At 39.6% G+C, this 21,524-nt stretch overlaps 1 protein-coding gene across 4 annotated transcripts in view; it reads right to left on the bottom strand.

Moving 5' to 3' along the window:
• The window catches only part of DIPK1A (divergent protein kinase domain 1A), a 124,745-nt gene that overhangs the window by 45,102 nt on the left and 58,119 nt on the right, over positions 1 to 21,524 (bottom strand). Inside the window, exon 1 of one of the 4 annotated variants that reach the window (XM_035018026.1) lies at positions 12,845 to 13,444. The exons of 2 other annotated variants lie outside the window; for them this stretch is intronic. The gene's annotated coding sequence lies outside the window, so the exon portion shown is untranslated. Of the gene's footprint in view, positions 1 to 652; positions 738 to 12,844; positions 13,445 to 21,524 lie in introns of those variants that run through there. One more of the 4 variants, XM_035018024.1, reaches the window with a different exon arrangement.

The raw sequence follows: 21,524 nt of genomic DNA, 5'->3' as shown, positions 1-21,524 counted from the left end.
ATTGGTTTGGGATTTGTCAAATATCACTCAGTAAATTATGTGACCTTGGGCAAGTTACTAAACTTCCCTGAGCTTTAGTGTCTTCATCTATAAAATGCAGATGTTGTGAAAATTAAACAAAATCACAGACAAAAAGAATACTTAAAAATTCCTATTCATAGGAGTATAATATAAGTAATAGCAATACAGTGACACATGTATCAGGGATATGTGCTCAAAAACATTTCCCGATAGAAATGCACAGTGAAAATTGTGGGGATCAGCGAAAAAAGGCACAGTATCTGGGACCTGGCAGTGTTCATTTCTCCCAAGTAAGTTCCGATCTAGCACCCTTGCTCTTTTCACTATGCCAGGGGTCTCCATCCAGAATCTAATAACCCCAAACCAGCCTAGATGTGAAAGAAAAAGGGGTGAGTTGTCTGTATGGAGGAGCCTAAATTACCTTTTTTTTTTTTTAAGATTTATTTATTTGTCAGAGAGAGAGAGAGGGAGAGAGAGCACAAGCAGGGGAGCAGCAGAGGAAGAGGGAGAAGCAGGGTCCCTGCTGAGCAGGGAGCCTGATGCGGGACTCGATCCCAGGACCCCGGGATCATGACCCGAGCCGAAGGCAGATGCTTAACCACCTGAGCCACCCAGGCATCCCACCTCTTACTTTTAAAGATGGTCCGTTTGAATTAGAAATGCATCAGTGATGAACCAGTCTAAGCAAGCTCTCATTTTGGCTGCCTCCACTGTACCTACCTTGTGAATGACGAAACAAAAGAGATCAGTTTCCTGGCTCTGCTAGCTTCTTTAAATGTTTGATATTCAAGTACATGACAAAATCATTTAAACTTCCTAATCTCTCTATATTTAGTTGCTAGGAGTTTAAAGGTATGATTTAAACAAATTAATTGGGAAAACAGCATAATAGAGAAAAGATGCTGCATAGCCCATAAATACTAAAAATTTTTTACATTTTTGGGGAGATTTTGGGAGTTCCTTTGGACATTTTATCTCAATAAATATGTAGAGTTCTTTGTAAGATAAATAAAAATAACCATTATTTGTACTGCTTATGTACATGTATATATAAAAGATTCTCAATAGACATCGATACAATTTAAATTTTTTTCTGGACTCACTTTCCCCATCTCCTCAGCTTTATGTATTTCCAAAGTGTAAAGGGTGTGTGTGTGTGTGCGTGTGAGTATACTTATATATATGTATGTGTTAGTATATTTATACATATGTGTGTGTGTGTGTATAATTAGAATAGTGTTGAAATTCTAGGTTAACTTAAAAGGTTAGTCTAAAGTATTTCTAATCATACTTAATAGGGTAGTTTAGATAGAAAATCAGCCATTATTTTCCTACCTATTTATACTGAACTTATAGTAAAAATTTTATCTTTACTATTAAGCTCCACATCAAGTATTTTTCTTTAAAAAATACACTTAAGAATATTTCTAAAAATTAAACCAGATCAGTGGTTACTTGATGGGTGACTGATTGGGAAGGATCACCAGAGAAACTTCTAGGGAGATGGAAATGTTTTGTTTTAATAGGGGGTGGGGGTGAGGGTTACATTAGGTAAATGCATTTGTCAAAGCTGATCAAACTACAACTTAATATCTGAGCATTTTGTTGTATATAAATTAGACTTCAATAAGAAAATTTTAAAAAATAGAGGGGGCAGAGCAAGATGGTGGAGGAGTAGGAGACCTGGATTTCGTCTGGTCTCAGTAATTTAGCTGGATATGGATCAAACCATTCTGAACACCTACGAATTCAACAGGAGATCGAAGAAAAGAATAGCAACAACTCTCTGAACAGAAAAGCGACCACTTTCTGGAAGGTAGGATGTGCAGAGAAGTGAATCTGAGGAGATATTCAGGAGGATAGACGCCAGGGGAGGGGGCCTCCGTCGGTCGCTTCTGGCAAGTTGATAGAGCCCCGGAACACAAAATCACAACTTTTAGAAGTCTGCTCCGCTGTGGGAAGTCGCTCCGGTGGCTAAGCTGGGGGTGGAACCCTCGTGGGACAGTGTGGTCTCAGGACTGTGGGGTCACAGAAAGACCGGGGGTGCCTGAGTGCGGCAGAGCTCCCAGGTATCAGAGCGGGGAAGCTGGCTGCAGAGACAGAGCCCAGGAGCGGGCTCTCAGCTCGGGGTTGCCATAAACCGTAGTCCTCCGCACAGTCGGCCCACTGCTCCTCCAGCAGGGACCCAACAAGCGGCAGATCCGGGGAGACTCCCCTTCCTCCCCCGGGAGGAGCGGCACAGGAGCGCACCACAGGGATCTTCTGGGTTTGGAGACTCCACATCGGGTCGGGTGACAGAGATAGAAATGCTCGGTCACAGGCCAGGTGAGCACGGAGTACGGCCGGAGACCAGGGAGATGGGAGTGACTGACTGCTTTTCTCTGGGGGCTCACTCTGGAGCGGGCCCCGAGTTCTTGGTTCCTCCGGGGCGGAGATTGGGAGGCCGCCATTTTCACTGTTGTCCCCCAAAGCTGTACGGAAAGTTTGCAGGGAACAAAAGCTCCCAAGAGCAAACCTGAGCAGATTACTTAGCCTGGACCCAGCAAGGGCGGGACAAGTCCGCCTCCGGCAAAGACATTTGGGAACCACGGCAACAGGCCCCTCCCCCAGAAGATCAGCAAGAACAGCCAGCCAAGACCAAGTTTACTGGTCAATGAGAACGGCAGAACTCCAGCGCTAGGGGAATAATGCACAGAGAATCCATGGCTTTTTTACCATGATTCTTTAGTCTTTCAAAGTTAATTTTTTTTAACTTTTTTTTTGAATTTATCTTTTTCCCTTTTTCAACCAACATCTTATCAATCCCTTTTTTAAAAAAACATTTTTATTTTTCATTTTTAGAGTCATATTCTATTCCTTCATAGTAGTTACCCTTATTTTTGACATATATATGTTGTTCTCTCTTTAAAATTTTTGAGACACAGTTTCTTCTAACAGATCAAAATATACCCTAAATCTCTAGTGTATGGCTTTGTTCTAGTTTCCTGCCTGATCACATTCTCTCCCATTTTTTTTTTAATCCTCTTCTTTCTTTTTTCAAACAACTTCTTATCAATTCCTTTTATAAAATTTTTAATAATTTTCATCTTTACAGTCATATTCCATCCCTTCATCATATCAACCCTTATTTTTGTACATATATAAGTTTTTCTTTCTTTAAAATTTTGGGAGGCACTTTCTTCTAACAGACCAAAATACACCCCAAATCTAGTGTGTGACACTGATCTATGCACCAGCCTGATCATATTTGATCATACTGTTTTTTTTTTGTTTTGTTCTGTTTTTGTTTGTTTTTATCTTTATCTTTTTTTTTCTTTCTTTCTTTCTTTCCCTTTCTTTTCCCCCAGCTTCAGGTCTTTTCTGATTTGATTAGATTATATTTTCTGTGGACATTGTTACCCTGTTAGCATTTTGTTCTCTCATTCATCTCTTCTCCTCTGGACAAAATGACAAGATGGAAAAAAATCACCTCAACAAAAAGAACAAGAGGTAGTACCAACTGCCAGGGACCTACTCAATACGGACATTAGTACGATGTCGGATCTAGAGTTCAGAATCATGACTTTAAAGATACTAGCTGGGCTTGAAAAAAGCATGGAAGTTATTAGAGAAACCCTTTCTGGAGAAATAAAAGAACTAAAATCTAACCAAGTAGAAATCAAAAAGGCTATTAATGAGGTGCAATCAAATATGGGGGCGCTAACTGCTAGGATAAATGAGGCAGAAGAAAGAATCAGTGATATAGAAGACCAAATGATGGAAAATAAAGAAGCTGAGAAAAAGAGAGATAAACAACTCCTGGATCACGAGGGCAGAATTCGAGAGATAAGTGATACCATAAGACGAAACAACATTAGAATAATTGGGATCCCAGAAGAAGAAGAAAGAGAGAGAGGGGCAGAAGGTATATTGGAGCAAATTATAGCAGAGAACTTCCCTAATTTGGGGAAGGAAACAGGCATCAGAATCCAGGAGGCACAGAGAACACCTCTCAAAATCAATAAAAATAGGTCAACACTCCGACATCTAATAGTAAAACTTATGAGTCTCAGAGACAAAGAGAAAATCCTGAAAGCAGCTTCGGAGAAGAGATATGTAACCTACAATGGTAGAAACATTAGATTGGTAATAGACCTATCCATAGAGACGTGGCAGGCCAGAAAGGACTGGCATGATATATTCAGAGCACTAAACAAGAAAAATATGCAGCCAAGAATACTATATCCAGCTAGGCTGTCATTGAAAATAGGAAGAGAGATAAAAAGCTCCCAGGACAAACAAAAACTAGGGGAATTTGCAAACACAAAACCAGCCCTACAAGAAATATTGAAAGGGGTCCTCTAAGCAAAGAGAGAGCCTAAAAGCAACATAGACCAGAAAGGAACACAGACAATATACAGTAACAGTCACCTTACAGGCAATACAATGGCACTAAATTCATATCTTTCGATAGTTAACCTGAGTGTAAATGGGCTAAATGCCCCAATCAAAAGACACAGGCTATCAGACTGGATTAATAAACAAGACCCATCAATATGCTGTCTGCAAGAGATTCATTTTAGACCCAAAGACACCCCCAGATTGAAAGTGAGGGGGTGGAAAACTATTTACCATGCTAATGGACACCAAAAGAAAGCTGGGGTGGCAATCCTTATATCAGACAAATTAGATTTTAAATCAAAGACTGTAGTAAGAGATGAGGAAGGACACTGTATCCTACTTAAAGGGTCTATCCAACAAGAAGATCTAACAATTGTAAATATCTATGCCCCTAACATGGGAGCAGCCAATTATATAAAGGCAATTAATAACAAAAGCAAAGAAACACATTGACAACAATACAAAAATAGTGGGGGACTTTAACACCCCCTCACTGAAATGGACAGATCATCTAAGCAAAAGAGCAATAAGGAAATAAAGACTTTAAATGACACACTGGATCAAATGGACTTCACAGACATATTCAGAACATTCCATCCCAAAGCAATGGAATACACATTCTTCTCTAGTGCCCATGGGACATTCTCCAGAATAGATCACATCCTAGGTCACAAATCAGGTCTCAATCGGTACCAAAAGATTGGAATCATTCCCTGCATATTTTCAGACCACAATGCTTTGAAACTAGAACTCAATCACAAGATGAAGGTCGGAAAGAACTCAAATACATGGAGGCTAAAGAGCATCCTACTAAAGAATGAATGGGTCAACCAGGAAATTAAGAATTAAAAAAATTCATGGAAACCAATGAAAATGAAAACACAACTGTTCAAAATCTTTGGGATGCAGCAAAGGCAGTCTCAAGAGGAAAGTGTATAGCAATACAAGCCTTTCTCAAGAAACAAGAAAGGTCTCAAATACACAACCTAACCCTACACCTAAAGGAGCTAGAGAGAAAACAGCAAATAAAGCCTAAACCCAGCAGGAGAAGAGAAATAAGAAAGATCAGAGCAGAAATCAATGAAATAGAAACCAAAAGAACAGTAGAACAGATCAACGAAACTAGGAGCTGGTTCTTCGAAAGAATTAACAAGATTGATAAACCCCTGGCCAGACTTATCAAAAAGAAAGGAGAAACGACCCAAATAAATAAAATCATGAATCAAAGAAGAGAGATCACAACCAACACCAAAGAAATACAAACAATTATAAGAACATATTATGAGCAACTCTATGCCAGCAAATTAGATAACCTGGAAGAAATGGATGCATTCCTAGAGATGTATCAACTACCAAAACTGAACCAGGAAGAAATAGAAAACCTGAACAGACCTATAACCACTAAGGAAATTGAAGCAGTCATCAAAAATCTCCCAACAAACAAAAGCCCAGGGCCAGATAGCTTCCCAGGGGAATTCTACCAAACATTTAAAGAATTAATACCTATTCTTCTGAAACTGTTCCAAAAAACAGAAATGGAAGGAAAACTTCCAAACTCGTTTTATGAGGCCACCATTACCTTGATCCCCAAACCAGACAAAGACCCCATCAAAAAAGAGAATTACAGACCAATATCCTTGATGAACATGGATGCAAAAATTCTCACCAAAATACTAGCCAATAGGATCCAACACTACATTAAAAGGATTATTCACCACGACCAAGTGGGATTTATCCCTGGGCTGCAAGGGTGGTTCAACATCCACAAATCAATCAATGTGATACAATACATTAACAAAAGAAAGAACAAGAATCATATGATCCTCTCAATAGATGCAGAAAAAGCATTTGACAAAGTACAGCATCCTTTCTTGATCAAAACTCTTCAGGGTATAGGACAGAGGGTACATACCTCAATATCATAAAAGCCATTTATGAAAAACCTACAGCGAATATCATTCTCAATGGGGAAAAACTGAGAGCTTTTTCCCTAAGGTCAGGAACATGGCAGGGATGTCCACTATCACCACTGCTATTCAACACAGTATTAGAAGTCCTAGCCACAGCAATCAGACAACAAAAAGAAATAAAAGGCATCCAAATTGGCAAAGAAGAAGTCAAACTCTCACTCTTTGCAGATGATAGGATACTTTATGTGGAAAATCCAAAAGACTCCACCCCAAAACTGCTAGAACTCATACAGGAATTCAGTCAAGTGGCAGGATATAAAATCAATGCACAGAAATCAGTGGCATTCCTATACACCAACAACAAGACAGAAGAAAGAGAAATTAAGGAGTCGATCCCATTTACAATTGCACCCAAAACCATAAGATACCTAGGAATAAATCTAACCAAAGAGGCAAAGGATCTGTACTCAGAAAACTATAAAATACTCAGGAAAGAAATTGAGGAAGACACAAAGAAATGGAAAAACGTTCCATGCTCATGGATTGGAAGAACAAATATTGTGAAGATGTCAATGCTACCTAGAACAATCTACACATTCAGTGCAATCCCCATCAAAATACCATCCACTTTATTCAAAGAAATGGAACAAATAATCCTAAAATTTGTATGGAACCAGAAAAGACCCCGCATAGCCAGAGGAATGTTGAAAAAGAAAAGCAAAGCTGGCGGCATCACAATTCCGGACTTCCAGCTCTATTACAAAGCTGTCATCATCAAGACAGTATGGTACTGGCACAAAAACAGACACATAGATCAATGGAACAGAACAGAGAGCCCAGAAATGAACCCTCAACTCTATGGTCAACTAATCTTCGAGAAAGCAGGAAAGAATGTCCAATGAAAAAAAGACAGTCTCTTCAACAAATGGTGTTGGGAAAATTGGACAGCCACATGCAAAAGAGTGAAATTGGACCATTTCCTTACACCACACACAAAAATAGACTCCAAATGGTTGGAAGACCTAAATGTGAGACAGGAGTCCATCAACATCCTAAAGGAGAACACAGGCAGCAACCTCTTCGACCTCAGCCACAGCAACTTCTTCCTAGAAACATTGCCAAAGGCAAGGGAAGCAAGGGCAAAAATGAACTATTGGGACTTCATCAAGATAAAAAGCTTTTGCACAGCAAAAGAAACAGTCAACAAAACCAAAAGACAACCGACAGAAGGGGAGAAGATATTTGCAAATGACATATCAGATAAAGGGCTAGTATCCAAAATCTATAAAGAACTTATCAAACTCAACACCCAAAGAACAAAGAATCCAATCAAGAAATGGGCAGAAGACATGAACAGACATTTTTCCAATGAAGACATCCAAATGGCCCACAGACACATGAAAAAGTGCTCAACATCGCTTGGCATCAGGGAAATCCAAATCAAAACCTCAATGAGATACCACCTCACACCAGTCAGAATGGCTAAAATGAACAAGTCAGGAAACGACAGATGTTGGCGAGGATGCGGAGAAAGGGGAACCCTCCTACAATGTTGGTGGGAATGCAAGCTGGTGCAGCCACTCTGGAAAACAGTATGGAGGTTCCTCAAAAAGTTGAAAATAGAGCTACCATATGATCCAGCAATTGCACTACTGGGTATTTACCCCAAAGATACAAATGTAGGGATCCAAAGGGGTACGTGCACCCCAATGTTTATAGCAGCAATGTCCACAATAGCCAAATTGTGGGAAGAGCCAAGATGTCCATCGACAGATGAATGGATAAAGAAGATGTGGTATATCATGCAGCCATCAAAAGGAATGAGATCTTGCCATTTGCAACGATGTGGATGGAACTGGAGGGTCTAATGCTGAGCGAAATAAGTCAATCAGAGAAAGACATGTATCATATGACCTCACTGATATGAGGAATTCTTAATCTCAGGAAACAAACTGAGGGTTGCTGGAGTCAGGGGTGGGGTGGGAGGGATGGGGTGACTGGGTGATAGACACTGTGGAGGGTATGTGCTATGGTGAGCGCTGTGAATTGTGCAAGACTGTTGAATCACAGATCTGTACCTCTGAAACAAATAATGCAATATATGTTAAGAAAAAAAAAAATTAGAAGATAGCAGGAGGGGAAGAATGAAGGGGGGAAATCAGAGGGGGAGATGAACCATGAGAGACGATTGCCTCTGAAAAACAAACTGAGGGTTCTAGAGGGGAGGGGGTTGGGAGGATGGGTTAGACTGGTGATGGGTATTAAAGAGGGCACTTTCTGCATGGAGCACTGGGTGTTATGCACAAACAATGAATCATGGAACACTACATCAAAAACTAATGATGTAATGTATGGTGATTAACATAATAATAAAAAATTTAAAAAAAAGAAAATTTTAAAAAATAAATATATCAAGTACTGAAATACTGAAAAATGTCTATGTCCTAGAGAGTCAAGAAAGAAATCAGGAAGCAACCACACTGGAGTTGTGGCCATAAGAAATGGTAGGAAAAGAGAAGGATTTCAAAGATATGAGGTAGAATGATCAGGATTTCATGGTTAAATGAACGTGGGAGTGATGGTGAGGGGGGAATCGAGGACTCCCAGGTTTCTGGCCTGAGCAACTGGATGGATCATGGTGCCACTTCCTAAAACTGGGAACAATGGAAGACAACAATATTAGGGGAAGGATAAAAGGATGAGTTCAGTTTCGCGCATGTTGAGACTAACACACCTGTGAGTCATGCAAGTGATATTTAGAAGGCAGCTGGATATACAGGTCTATGGCTGAGAAAACAGAGGTCAGAGCTGGAGGCAGAGGTTTGGGAGTCACGGGGAAGACTCAGGAGAAATGCAGGGAGAGTAATAAAACCCATGGCAAGCTGCTATCACTTACAGAAAAAATTCAGAGTGAGAACAGGGTTTAGGGCTGAGCCCTGAGAGTCTTCACTAGTTAATGGCTGGGTGAAAAAGGAAGAGCTATAACAGAGAACATGCAGGGGCAGACTGGTTGGAAGAAAACCAGAAGGATGTTGTAATGTGGAAATCATGGAAAGAGGATCTCAAGAAGCAGAGAGCAGTCAACAGTGGCAAACGCGGCTGAGAGGCGACAAAGCTGGGGACTGAAAAGTATTCATTGGACTTAGTGACACAGAAGTCAGCATTGACCTTGACAAGAGCAACTTCATGGGAGAGAGGGCAGACTGGAGTGAGCTGAAGAGCAGGAGGTATGAAAAATAAAGACAACCAGGTAGATAGTTTTTTTGTTTTCTTTTTTTAAAGAAAGTAGAGATTTTCTTTTTTTTTTTTAAGGTTTTATTTATTTGAGGAGAGGGAGCAAGCATGAGTGGGGGAGGGGCAGAGAGGCAGGGAGAAGCAGACTGAGCTGGGAGCCCACGTGGGGACTCCACACCAGGACCTTGAGATCATGACCTGAGCCAAAGGCAGACACTCAACCGACTGAGCCACCCAGATGCTCCCAGATAGATAGTTCTTAAGAGAAATTTGTCTATACAGAGGAGAAAAGCCATAGGGAATTGGCTGGGCTTGAGGCAGAAGTTTTTTATTTATTTATTTATTTATTTGACAGAGACAAAGCGAGAGAGGGTACACAAGCAGAAGGAGCGGGAGAGGGGGAAGCAGGCTTCCCTCTGAGCAGGGAGCCCGATGCGGGGCTCAATCCCAGGACCCTGGGATCATGACCTGAGCCGAAGGCAGACGCCCAACAACTGAGCCACCCAGGCGCCCCAAGGCATAAGTTTTTTAAAGCTAAGGGAAACTAGACCTGTACCTCTGAAACAAGTAATACATTATATGTTAAAAAAAAGAAGATCGTAGGAAGGGAAAAATGAAGGGGGGAAGTCGGAGGGGGAGACGAACCATGAGAAACAAACTGAGGGTTCTAGAGGGGAGAGGGGTTGGGGGATGGGTTAACCCGGTGATGGGTATTAAAGAGGGCATGTACCGCATGGAGCACTGGGTGTTATACGCAAACAATGAATCACGGAACACTAACTACATCAAAAACTAATGATGTAATGTATGGTGATTAACATAACATAATAAAATTTAAAAAATACATAAATAAAGCTAAGGGAAACTAGCACATATTTAAATGGCAACAGGAAGTCGGTAGAAAGAGACAGGCTGAAGGGAGTAAGGTATTGACAGATAAACAGCACAAGGTTCCTGAGATGGTTCTAAGGGAGGAGATCCAGAGTAGAGATGAAGCAACAATGGGATCCCCTGTCCCCCGAGGGAAGAAGGACAGGATGCATATACATGTGTGTATGTGCGGGTGGGGAGTTGGGATAGTTTTATCAGATGAGTTCTAATTTCTCTGAAATTATAAAACATTTCACACATATGGAAAAAAGTCTATATAGAAAAGTTAGAGAAAATAACATAAAAGGCAGCTCTGTATCCATCAGTAAATGTAAACAGAGGTCAACAGTTTGCTGTATTACTTTAAAACTCTTTCCTAGAAGAAATAAAATGTTACAATCAAGCCTAAGCCCTCCCCCTCCCTTCCTCATCTTTCCCTTCATCCTCAGAGGAAACCATTGTCTAGAAATCGATGTCTATCATTGCCATGTCTATTTTCATATTTTTACTAAAGTACATAAAATACACAATGCTATGTGCTTTGTGCTGTGAGGCGCAAAGATACAGTAAAAGCCACAGACCAGAGTGACTTACCTACAAAAAATACACACATTAAAAGCTGCAAGGTCCAGGGCTGGCTCTAACTTCACCCCTGAGTCAGAGTCAGAGTCAGATCCAGGCTCAAGAGGAGGGAGGATGTGCAGGCGTTTCTCGGGAGAGATAATATTGTTCTGCTGTGCATACTCGAGAGAAAGGGATGGGTGACCTTCCTTGCCTCCTACCACAGGACAAGTCACTACCTCAAAGCATACACCCAGGAGTTTGGAAAGTGGTTGGACTGGACTCTGACATGGGCCTGAGAATCTCCAGGTGAAGGTGCTCTGATTATCTGCTTAAGGTGGTGGAGAGGTCACTTAGATTTCAACGAGGTGCAAACTAAGCACCCCCAAAAGGTAGAACAGGATAATTTCTTTGCATCTGTTTTTCAATAACAATCATTTTAAGTGACTTGACTTCAGGCATATCTCATTTATTATGCTTCGCTTTATTGCACTTTGCAGATATTGTGCTTTTTACAAATGGATGGTTTGTGGCAACCCTATGTGGAACAAGTCTATCGGCACCATTTTCCAACAGCATTTGCTCCTTTTGTGTCTCTGGATCACATTTTGGTAATTCTCACAATATTTCAAATTTTTATTATTATTATATTTGTTATGGTGATCTATGATCAATGATTTTTGTAATTGTTCTGGGGAACCACTCTCATATAAAATGGTATATTCAATAAATGTTGTGTGTTCTGACTACTCCACAGAGCGGCCAATTCCACTGCCGCCCCCCACGCCCATCTTTCACCCTCCCCTGGGGCCTCCTTATTCCCTGAGACAAAATATTGAAACTAGGCCAGTTAATAACCCTACAATGGCTTCTAAGTGTTCTAGGGAAGGGAAGAGTCACACGTCTCTCACTTTAAATCAAAAGCCAGAAATGACTAAGCTTAGTGAGGAAGGCATGTCAGAAGCTGAGACAGGCTGAAAGCTAGGCCTCTTGTGCCAAACATAGCCACGCTGTGAATGCCAAGGAGAAGTTCTTGAAGGAAATTAAAGTGCTACTCCAGTGAACACGCAAATGATTAAGAAAGTTAAACAGCCTTATTGCTGATATGGAGAAAGTGTTAAGTGGTCTGGATGGAAGATCAAACCAGCCTTTACACTAAAGCCTAAGCCACAGCAATAGGCCCTAAATCTCTTCAATTCTGTGAAGGCTCAGAGAGGTGAGGAAGCTGCAGAAGAAAAGTTTGAAACTAGCAGAAGTCGGTTCATAATGTTTAAGTAACAAGCCATCTATATAACATAAATGTGCAAGGTGAAGCATCAGGTATTGACGTAGAAGCCATAGTAGTTATCCAGGAGATCTAGCTAAGATAATGCATGAAGGTGGCTACACTCAACAGATTTTCAATGTAGACTAAACAGCTTTATATTGGAGAAAGATGCCATCTAGGGCTTTCATAGCTAGAGAGAAAAAGTCTGCCCAGCTTCAAAGCTTCAAAGGACAGGCTGATTCTCTTATTAGGAGTTAATGCAGCTGCTGACTTGAAGCTGGAAGCCAGTGCTCATTTACCATTCTGAAAATCCTAGGACCCTTAAGAATTGTGCTAAATCTATCCTGCCTATACACTATAAATGGGACAACAAAGCCTGAAAGACAGAAGATCTGTACAACATGGTTTACTGAATATTTTAAGCCCACTGTTGAAAACTATTGCTCAGAAAAAAGTTTCCTTTCAAAATATTACTGCTCTTGGTCATCCAAGAGCTCTGATGGAGTTGTACAGTGAGGTGAATGTTGTTCTCATGCTTGTTAACACAACGTCCGTTCTACAGCCCATGGATAAAGTGATAACGTCAACTTTCAAGTCTTACTATATTAAGTTGCCAGAGAGAGTGATTCCTCTGATGGATCTGGGCAAAGTCAATTGAAAACCTTCTGGAAAGGATTCACCGTTCTAGATGCCATTAAGAACATTCATGATTCATGGGAAGAGGTCAAAATATCAAAATGAACAGGAGTCTGGAAGAAGTTGATTGCAGCCCTCATGGGTGACTTGGAGGGCTCAGGACTCCAGTGGAGGCAGGAACTGCAGAGGCGGTAGCAACAGTGAGAGGACTAGAATCAGAAGTGGTGCCTGAAGATGTAGGCATCTCATGATTCATGATGAAACTTTCACGGATAAGGAGTTGCTTCTTATGGATGAGCAAAAAAAAAAAGTGGTTTCTTGAGATGGAATCTACTGGTGAAGATGCTGTGAAGATGGCTGAAATGACAACAGAGGATTTAAAATACGACATACACTTAATTGATAAAGCAGCAGCAGGGTTTGAGAGGACAGACTCCAATTTTGAAAGAAGTTCTACTTTAGGTAAAATGTTATCAAACAGCACCACGTGCTATAGAGAAATTGTGAAAGGAAGAGTCCATTGATGTAGTAAACATCATTGTTGACTTATTTTAAGAAATTGCCACAACCACCTCAACCTTCAGCAGCCACCATCTGTCAGCAACCATCAACATCGAGGCAAAACCCTCCACCAGCAAAAAGATCATAACTCGCTGAAAGTTCAGATGATGGGTAGCATTTTTTAGCAATAAAGTATTTCTCAACTAAGGTATGTACATTTTTTACGACATAATGCTACTGCACAGTTAATAGACCATGGTAGAGTGTAAACATAACTTTTATATGCACTGGGAAACAAAAAATTTCATTTGACTCACTTTATTGCACCATTCCCTTTATTGCACTGGCCTGGAATCAAACCCACAATCTCTCTGAGGTATGCCTGCACTCGGATTTAGGGGAAAAACTAAGGATAGGTCAATTACTGTAGTTGGAACTTCATATACAAAAACTAAAGAATTAGGGACACCTGGCTGGCTCAGTTGGAAGGGCATGTGACTCTTGATCTCCAGGCCATGAGTTCAAGCCCCATGTTGGGTGTAGAGATTATTTAAATAAATAAATATTAAAAAAACAAAACAAAACAACTAAGGAATTAAGGAGTACATTACTTTCAGAGCCTACAAAGTGCTTCAGCATTCCTCACCCTGGCAGAGCATTCCGTTTATGCAGTCTATGTAACTAAAACAGCAGTCTTTGCCTTCTTTTTACGAATAAATCACAAGTGGTCAGGCAGGACCCCTTCATCACAAATAAGAACCAAGGGCAAGTTCCTTTCTGTTCAGTTCTTACTGATTCAGAGCAAGTACATAACTCAGTTTGGTCAAACATTCTTTTTCTCAACACGTGGGTGTTTGAAAAATTTTATCAGTACTTTGCTTTTAAAATTCTCACCTAACCACAAATCCTCTATGCCACAAAGGAATTTAAAGGGCTATTTATTCACCATAAAAATTATAATTCAGTATTTCTCAAAGTGCAGCCCACTGATCTCTTGAATCAGAATCAGTTGATGAGGGCGCCTGGGTGGCTCAGATGGTTAAGCGTCTGCCTTCGGCTCAGGTCATGATCTCAGGGTCCTGGGATCGAGTCCCGCTTCAGGCTCTCTGTTCCTTGGGAGCCTGCTTCTCCCTCTGCCTCTCTCTCTCTCTCTGTCTCTCATGAATAAATAAATAAAATCTTTAAAAAAAAAATCAGTTGATGTAATTTTTTAAAATGCTGGTTGCCAAAATCTACCGCCAGACCTAATGAATCAGAATCCTTAGTGATGAAGCCTGGGAATATGCATTTTAAAAGTTCCCCAGATTATTCATATTAAATTTAAGGGAAAACAGTTATGGACAAAAGGTAAATAAATAATAACTTCTCAGGGAAACACCTTTCTAGTTTACTAAAATGAGATTGTATTTAACAACTCCTTTACTGGCAATAGTGCCGGAACTAGAATGCATCATTCAAAGTCCTTTCCATCGCACGATTTCATAAAATAATAAAGGATTTATTAGTAATACATAATAATAACTATTACTAAGAGGAATATGCTATAGTTCTTAAAAATTTGAACCAATAATCTAGTCATTTACAATTAGATTTCTTTTTCTTTTTTTTTTAATAATTGAAGAACCACATGTAGTGGGTTTGTGTGTCCTCTGCTATGGTCTAGTACACAGCAGTTTCATCACAACAAGGGTCCCCCACGTTGCCCTTTTATAACCACATCCACCTTTATCCTCTCCCCTTATTCCCTGGCAGCCATCAATCAGTTCTCCATCTCCACAATTTAAGGAATGTTATATAAATGGATTCACGCAGTGTGTAAACTTTCAGAGTTGGCTTCTCTCACTGAGCATAATTTCTTGGAGTCTTGCAGGTTGTCGTATGCACCGGTCATTCCTTCCTTTTTTATTGCTGAGTCATATTCCACCACATGTACACACCACTTTGTTTAACCACACTTACTGAAGGACATCTGGGCTGATTCCAGTTTTAGAGTATTACAAATAAAGCTACCATCCACATTCCTATATAGGTTTTTGAGTGAAAATGTTTTTTTTCTCTGGAAGAGATGCCTGAGAGTGTCACTGCTGAGTCATATGGTAGTGACAGGTTTAGTTTTTAAAGGAACTGCCAAACTCTCTCCCCGAGCAGCTCGACCGTTTTATACCCTCCACCAGCAATGTGAGAGGATCTGGTTTCTCCGGATCCTCACCAACTGTTGGTGTGGTCACTGATTTCATTTTGTTTTAATCCCTGCACATTTCAAAAATGAGAAGTGATATGTATCAATATAAAGATATTTATGATTTCATCCTGGACTTAGGATGAGAACATTTAGGCTCCTGTGCCTTTTCCAGCACTTACTAACATGGATAAACTTTAACTTAAAACTTATGATAGGTTCATGGAGGTTAGTTTTATATATAATAGTTTTATATATGTGTGTGTGTGTTTTACAGTTTTATAGTATATATTTATAGTTTAGTATAGTTTATACTATAGTATAGATTTATAGTTTATAGGATGTGTTTGTACAGTTTTATATACATGTATATATACGTGTGTGTATGTATATGTGTGTGTCAAACATTCATGGAATTTTTATTTATTTATTTTTAAGATTTTTAATTTATTTATTTGAGAGAGAGAGATAACTAGAGAGAACATGAGCAGGGAGGAGAGGGAGAAGCAGGCTCCCATGGAGCAGGGAAACCAATGCAGGACTCGATCCCAGGACCCGGGGATCATGACCTGAGCTGAAGGCAGACACCCAACCAACTGAACCACCCAGGTGCCCCCATTCATAGAATTTTTAAAGAGGACAAAACACCTCTCATTATACATCTCAAGAATTCCTTTAGATCTAAATGGAGAAAGACAGAGAACAGAAGTATTCTATGAAAATATAAATGTAATTTTCAAAATACTATAGAATATTAGACACCTGTAAAAATGTTTCACCTACTTGAATCTTCAGGTCCCACATACTCTCCACTCCAAGGGTTGATGAGTTCAAAGATCTAGAGTCCAACATCCTCATTAAAATTTTCTCCAAAACCCAAGTAGTCATGAAAAGCTACCAGTCAGAAGCTAGGTTTAATAATCAAAGCACATGCACTTTTTTTTTCTGATGTATCACCAGCCACAAATCATGTATACATACGTGTATATAGGGAGCCACAGAGTTAACTAGGCCATTATTTCCAGTCACCTAGCTCATGCCAAAACATATCAGCTTGCTTTGCTTGCTTTCCTTCCTTCCTTCCTTCCTTCCTTCCTTCCCTCCCTCCCTCCCTTCCTTCTTTACCTTAGTGACTTGTGGTTTTGTGTGTATGTGTGTGCTTCTTTTTTTTTTAAAGTTTTTATTTAAATTCCAGTTAGTTAACATACAGTGTCACATATTAGTTTCGGTGTACGATATAGTGACTCAACACTTCCGTATATCACCCAGTGCTCATTGCCATAAGTGCAATCCTTAGTAAGGGGTAAAATTCAATCTTGACTCAGCACAATGGTGATTTATACAGCTGATTCCCAACCTCCTCAATTGGTGTGTGAGATAGGGTTAGAGGTAGGTCAAGATACTGGTTGCCTCAACCTCAGGCCAGTCACCTCCAGGTGCCAGTAACCCTATCTGTTTGCCCTAGTGCTTTACAAATTATCGTTCTCTTTTATGCCAGATGTGAAAAACATGGGGAAATACCAGTCTATTCATTTTTCTCCCTTGTTGGAGAACATTTCTGCTTTGAGACTACTACAAAGATGGGTTCGGAGGCAGTAAATAAGGGATAGCAAAAATACCCAATTTATTGTCAGTCCCTTTGTATTAATTAGGGTGAAAATGGGTACTGTGCATGCTCCATAGCATACTTTTTATAAGAGAATTAAATAATCTCTAAAATTCCTTCTAGCTCCATGAACTGTAACTAATTACTTTACTGAACAGACAAATAAGGGCAACATAATGTAACAATACCATATATAAGTATATAAGATATCATATAGCCGGAGGCCCCCATCACTTCTCTCACAGTGGTTGCTGTCAGAGGCTTGCATTTTGCCTCTCTCTGACTATCTCCTCTAGCAGATATCTTTCTTTCTCCTCCTGCCAGGACTTCCTTCTCATTTTGCCAAACTTAGAAAATAAAAAACAAATCATTAGTGCCATCCCGGAAAAAAGGTAAGATAATTGGCAGTAAGTCTTTAAATCCAATGCACACACAAATGGGATATCTTATCATACAAACTGAGGTATTCAAGCAAAACATACAATTTTTTTTGAAATCAAAGAAAATCAGTGAAATGATTATAATATGCAGAGAATATAATATCCATTGACACTCCATCCTACAATTTCTTTCATTTGTCTTTCTGACTTCCAATTTGGGAAAGAAAGGGATTGAAAGGGAGAAAAAGGTAGGAACAAAAAGCAATGGAGATGAACAGGTACCTAAAACAGGGCCTCACACATACTAGGTGATCAATAAAACAGGTGTCAAATGAACTGGATTAATGGGCATGAAAGGTAAGAAAACTCCTAAAATGTGGCAGTGGGGAAAAAAGCATGAAGGTGTTAAACAATGGCTTGAACTAGGTGTTTGTATCATCAATACTTTAATTATATATACATGAAGCTCTTGAATATGAATGTTCCGTTAAAATAGGAATAGCAGGGGCACCTGCATGTCTCAGTCAGTTGAGCAACCGACTCTTGGTTTCAGCTCAGGTAGTAATCTCATGGGTCAGGAGATGGAGCCCCGCAGGGTCTCTGCACTCAGCAGGGAGTCTGCCTGAAGATTCTCTCCCTCTGTCCCTCCACCAACTCGTGAGCACACAGGTATGCATATTCTTTCTCTCAAATAAATTTTTTAAATAAATAAATAAAATGATATAGGAATAGCAAGCATGAGGGAGGCAGTAAAGGAGTGAGGGAGGAGGAATATGGCAAAAGAGGTCAGGACAGGAAAGAGAGATCGCACATAAGAAAGTGAGCACATGGGGTGCCTAGGTGGCTCAGTCAGTTAAGCGTCTGACTTTGGCACAGGTCATGATCTTAGGGTCCTGGGATGGGGGGAGCTCTGTTGGGCTCCATGCTCAGTGGGAAGTCTGCTTGTCCCTCTCCCTCTCCTTCCGCTTCTCCCCCTTGCCTGTGTTCTTTCCATCTCTCTCACAAATAAATAAAATCTTAAAAAAAAAAAAAAAGAAAAGAAAGAAAGCGAGCACACAACCCACACACTTCACTGGACTTCTGACCATGGTGATTCCGGTGTTCAAGGCCCAGGTCTCTATTTTTCTTCTTCATCCTCCTCTGCTCTAATAGCTTGGTGCTATGCCACTGAGCACCTGCAGCTCCATCCCCACCACACCTTCAAGGCAGCAGGACTGGGGACCCAGGAGGATGAAATGGCATGCCCGAATGTATGAGTACATGTATTTACTTAATATTTACAGACTTCAGATCCATGTCAAAGTAGTTTACTGAAGGGAAGGAAAGAAATTCACACACACACACACACACATTTATAATCTCTCCCTATAAAATATAATTATGGGAAAAATATGTATCATTCATTACCAGTTAATAAGCATAAAAAGAGCCAAAACACAGTCTAGTGAAGGAAATAAGACAGTGACTCCATTTTACTTGCAATGGATCTCGAAGCAATTTACAGTTTCCTCTAATAATAGTGATGACAATAACAGTAAGAATGGCTGGCATCTATTCGTTATTTTCACCATGCCAACTATTGCATTAAGAACTAGAAGAGGAGGCGCCTGGCTGGCTCAGTCAGTAGAGCATGGGACTCTTGATCTCAGGGTCATGAATTCAAGCCCCATGTTGGGCATAGAGCTTCCTTAAAAAAAAAAAAAAAAAAGGAACTGGAAGAGATATCACAAGATCACCAGAGAACTCTCATACATTGCTGGTGGGAGTGTAAAATGGTACAGCCACTTTGAAAAACAGTTTGGCACTTTCCTACACATAGACATGTCGTCTGACCCAGCAATGCCACTCCTACATATATGCTCCTCAAAACCTGAAAACCTATGTCCACACAAAAATTTTTATACAAATGTTCATAGCAGCATTACTCACAATAGCAAAAAAAAAAAAAATCTAATGTCCATTAATCAAGAAATGGATAAACAACATGTTGCATACTATACAATGGAATATTATTCAACTACAAAAGGGAATTGATGTATTGACATGTGCTCCAACATTGATAAACCTTGAAATCACTATGCTAAATGAAAGAAGTCAGACACAAAAGCCATATACTGTATGATTCCATTTATATGAAATGTCTAGAACAGGCAAATCCGTAGAAACAGAAAGATTAGTGGTTGCCAGCTGCTGGCAGCAGGGAGGAATGGGGTGTGGTTGCTAATGGGTACTTGTAAAAAAAGTTTTAAAAATAGATAACAGTAATAGTAGCTTTTATTCAACATGGTACTGTAAGCCCTAGTCACAGCAATTAGACAACATAAAGAAATAAAAGGCATCCAGATTGGTAAGGAAGAAGCAAAACTTCCACTATTTGCAGATGACATGATAGTATACATAGAAAACCTGGAAGACTCTCTCAAAAACTGCTGGAACTGATAAACAAATTCAATAAAGCCATAGGATACAAAATCAATATACAGAAATCTGTTGCATTTCTATACACCAATAATGAAGCAGCAGACAATCCCATTTACAACTGCACCAAAAATAACAAGATATCTAGGCATAATTTGACCAAAGAAGTGAAAGACCTATACTCTGAAAATTATAAAACATTAATTAAAGAAATTAAAGACAACACAAAGAAATGGAAAAACATTCCATGCTCATGGATTGGAAGAACAAATATTGTTAAAGTGCCTATACTACCCAAAGCAATCTACAGATTTAATGCAACAAGATTTTTCACAGAGCTAGAACAAACAATCCTAAAATTTGTATGGAACTGCAAAAGATCCCAAATAGCCAAAGCAATCTTGAAAAAGAAAAAGTGAAGCTGGAGGCATCATAATTCTGGACTGCAAGTTATATTACAAAGCTGTAGTAATCAAAACAGTATGGTACTGGCACAAAAATTGACACATAGATCAGTAGAAGAGAATAGAAAACCCAGAAATGAACCCACAACTATATGGTCAATTAATCTTCAAGAAAGCAGTAAAGAATATCCAACATAAAAAAGACAAGTCTCTTCAACAAATGGCACTGGGAAAACTGGACAGCTATAAGCAAAAGAATGAGCTGGATCACTTTCTTAGACCATACACAAAAATAAATTAAAAATGGATAAAGGACCTAAATGTGAGACCTGAAACCATAAAAATCCTAGAAGACAGCACAGGCAGTAACTTCTCTGACATTGGCCATAGCAATTTTTTTCTAGTTAGGTCCCCGAGGCAAGGGAAACAAAAGCAAAAATAAATTATTGGAACCTCATCAAAATAAAAACCTTCTGCATGGCGAAGGAAACAATCAACAAAGAATAAAGGGTTACTATCCAAAATATATAAAGAACTTTTACAACTCAGGGAGCCTATCTGGCTCAGGCAGTAGAGCAGGCAACCCTTGATCTCAGGGTCATGAGTTCTTCAAGCCCCACATTGGGCATGAAGCCTACTTAAAAAAAAAAAAAAAAAAAACTTATACAACTCAACACTAAAAAAAACCCCAAATAATCCAATTTAAAAATGGGCAGAAGACATGAATAGACATTTCTCCAAAGAAGACATCCAGATAGCAACAAACATATGAAAAGATGCTCATTATCACTTACCATCAGGGAAAGGAAAATCAAAACTACAGTGAGATATGACCTCACACCTGTCAGAATGGTTAAAATCAACAACACAAGAAACAACAGGTGTTGGCAAGGATGTAGAGAAAAAGGAATACATTTGCACTATTGGTGGGGATGCAAACTGATGCAGCCACTCTGGAAAACAGTATGGACGTCTCAAAAAGGTAAAAATAGAACTACCCTACAATCCAGTAATCAAACTACTGGGTATTTACCCCCAAAATACAAAAACACGAATCCAAAGGGATACATGCACTGTTATGTTTATAGCAGCGTTATTTACAATAGCCAAGATATGAAAGCAGGCCAATTATCTATCAACTGATGAATGGATAAAGA

Source organism: Mirounga leonina, unplaced genomic scaffold, assembly GCF_011800145.1.
Source record: "Mirounga leonina isolate KUSES-001 unplaced genomic scaffold, KU_Mleo_1.0 Mir_173, whole genome shotgun sequence".
In the NCBI taxonomy this organism is placed as follows: domain Eukaryota; kingdom Metazoa; phylum Chordata; class Mammalia; order Carnivora; family Phocidae; genus Mirounga; species Mirounga leonina.
Note: the sequence above shows the minus strand (reverse complement) of the source record. Positions and strands in the feature narration are given on the sequence as shown.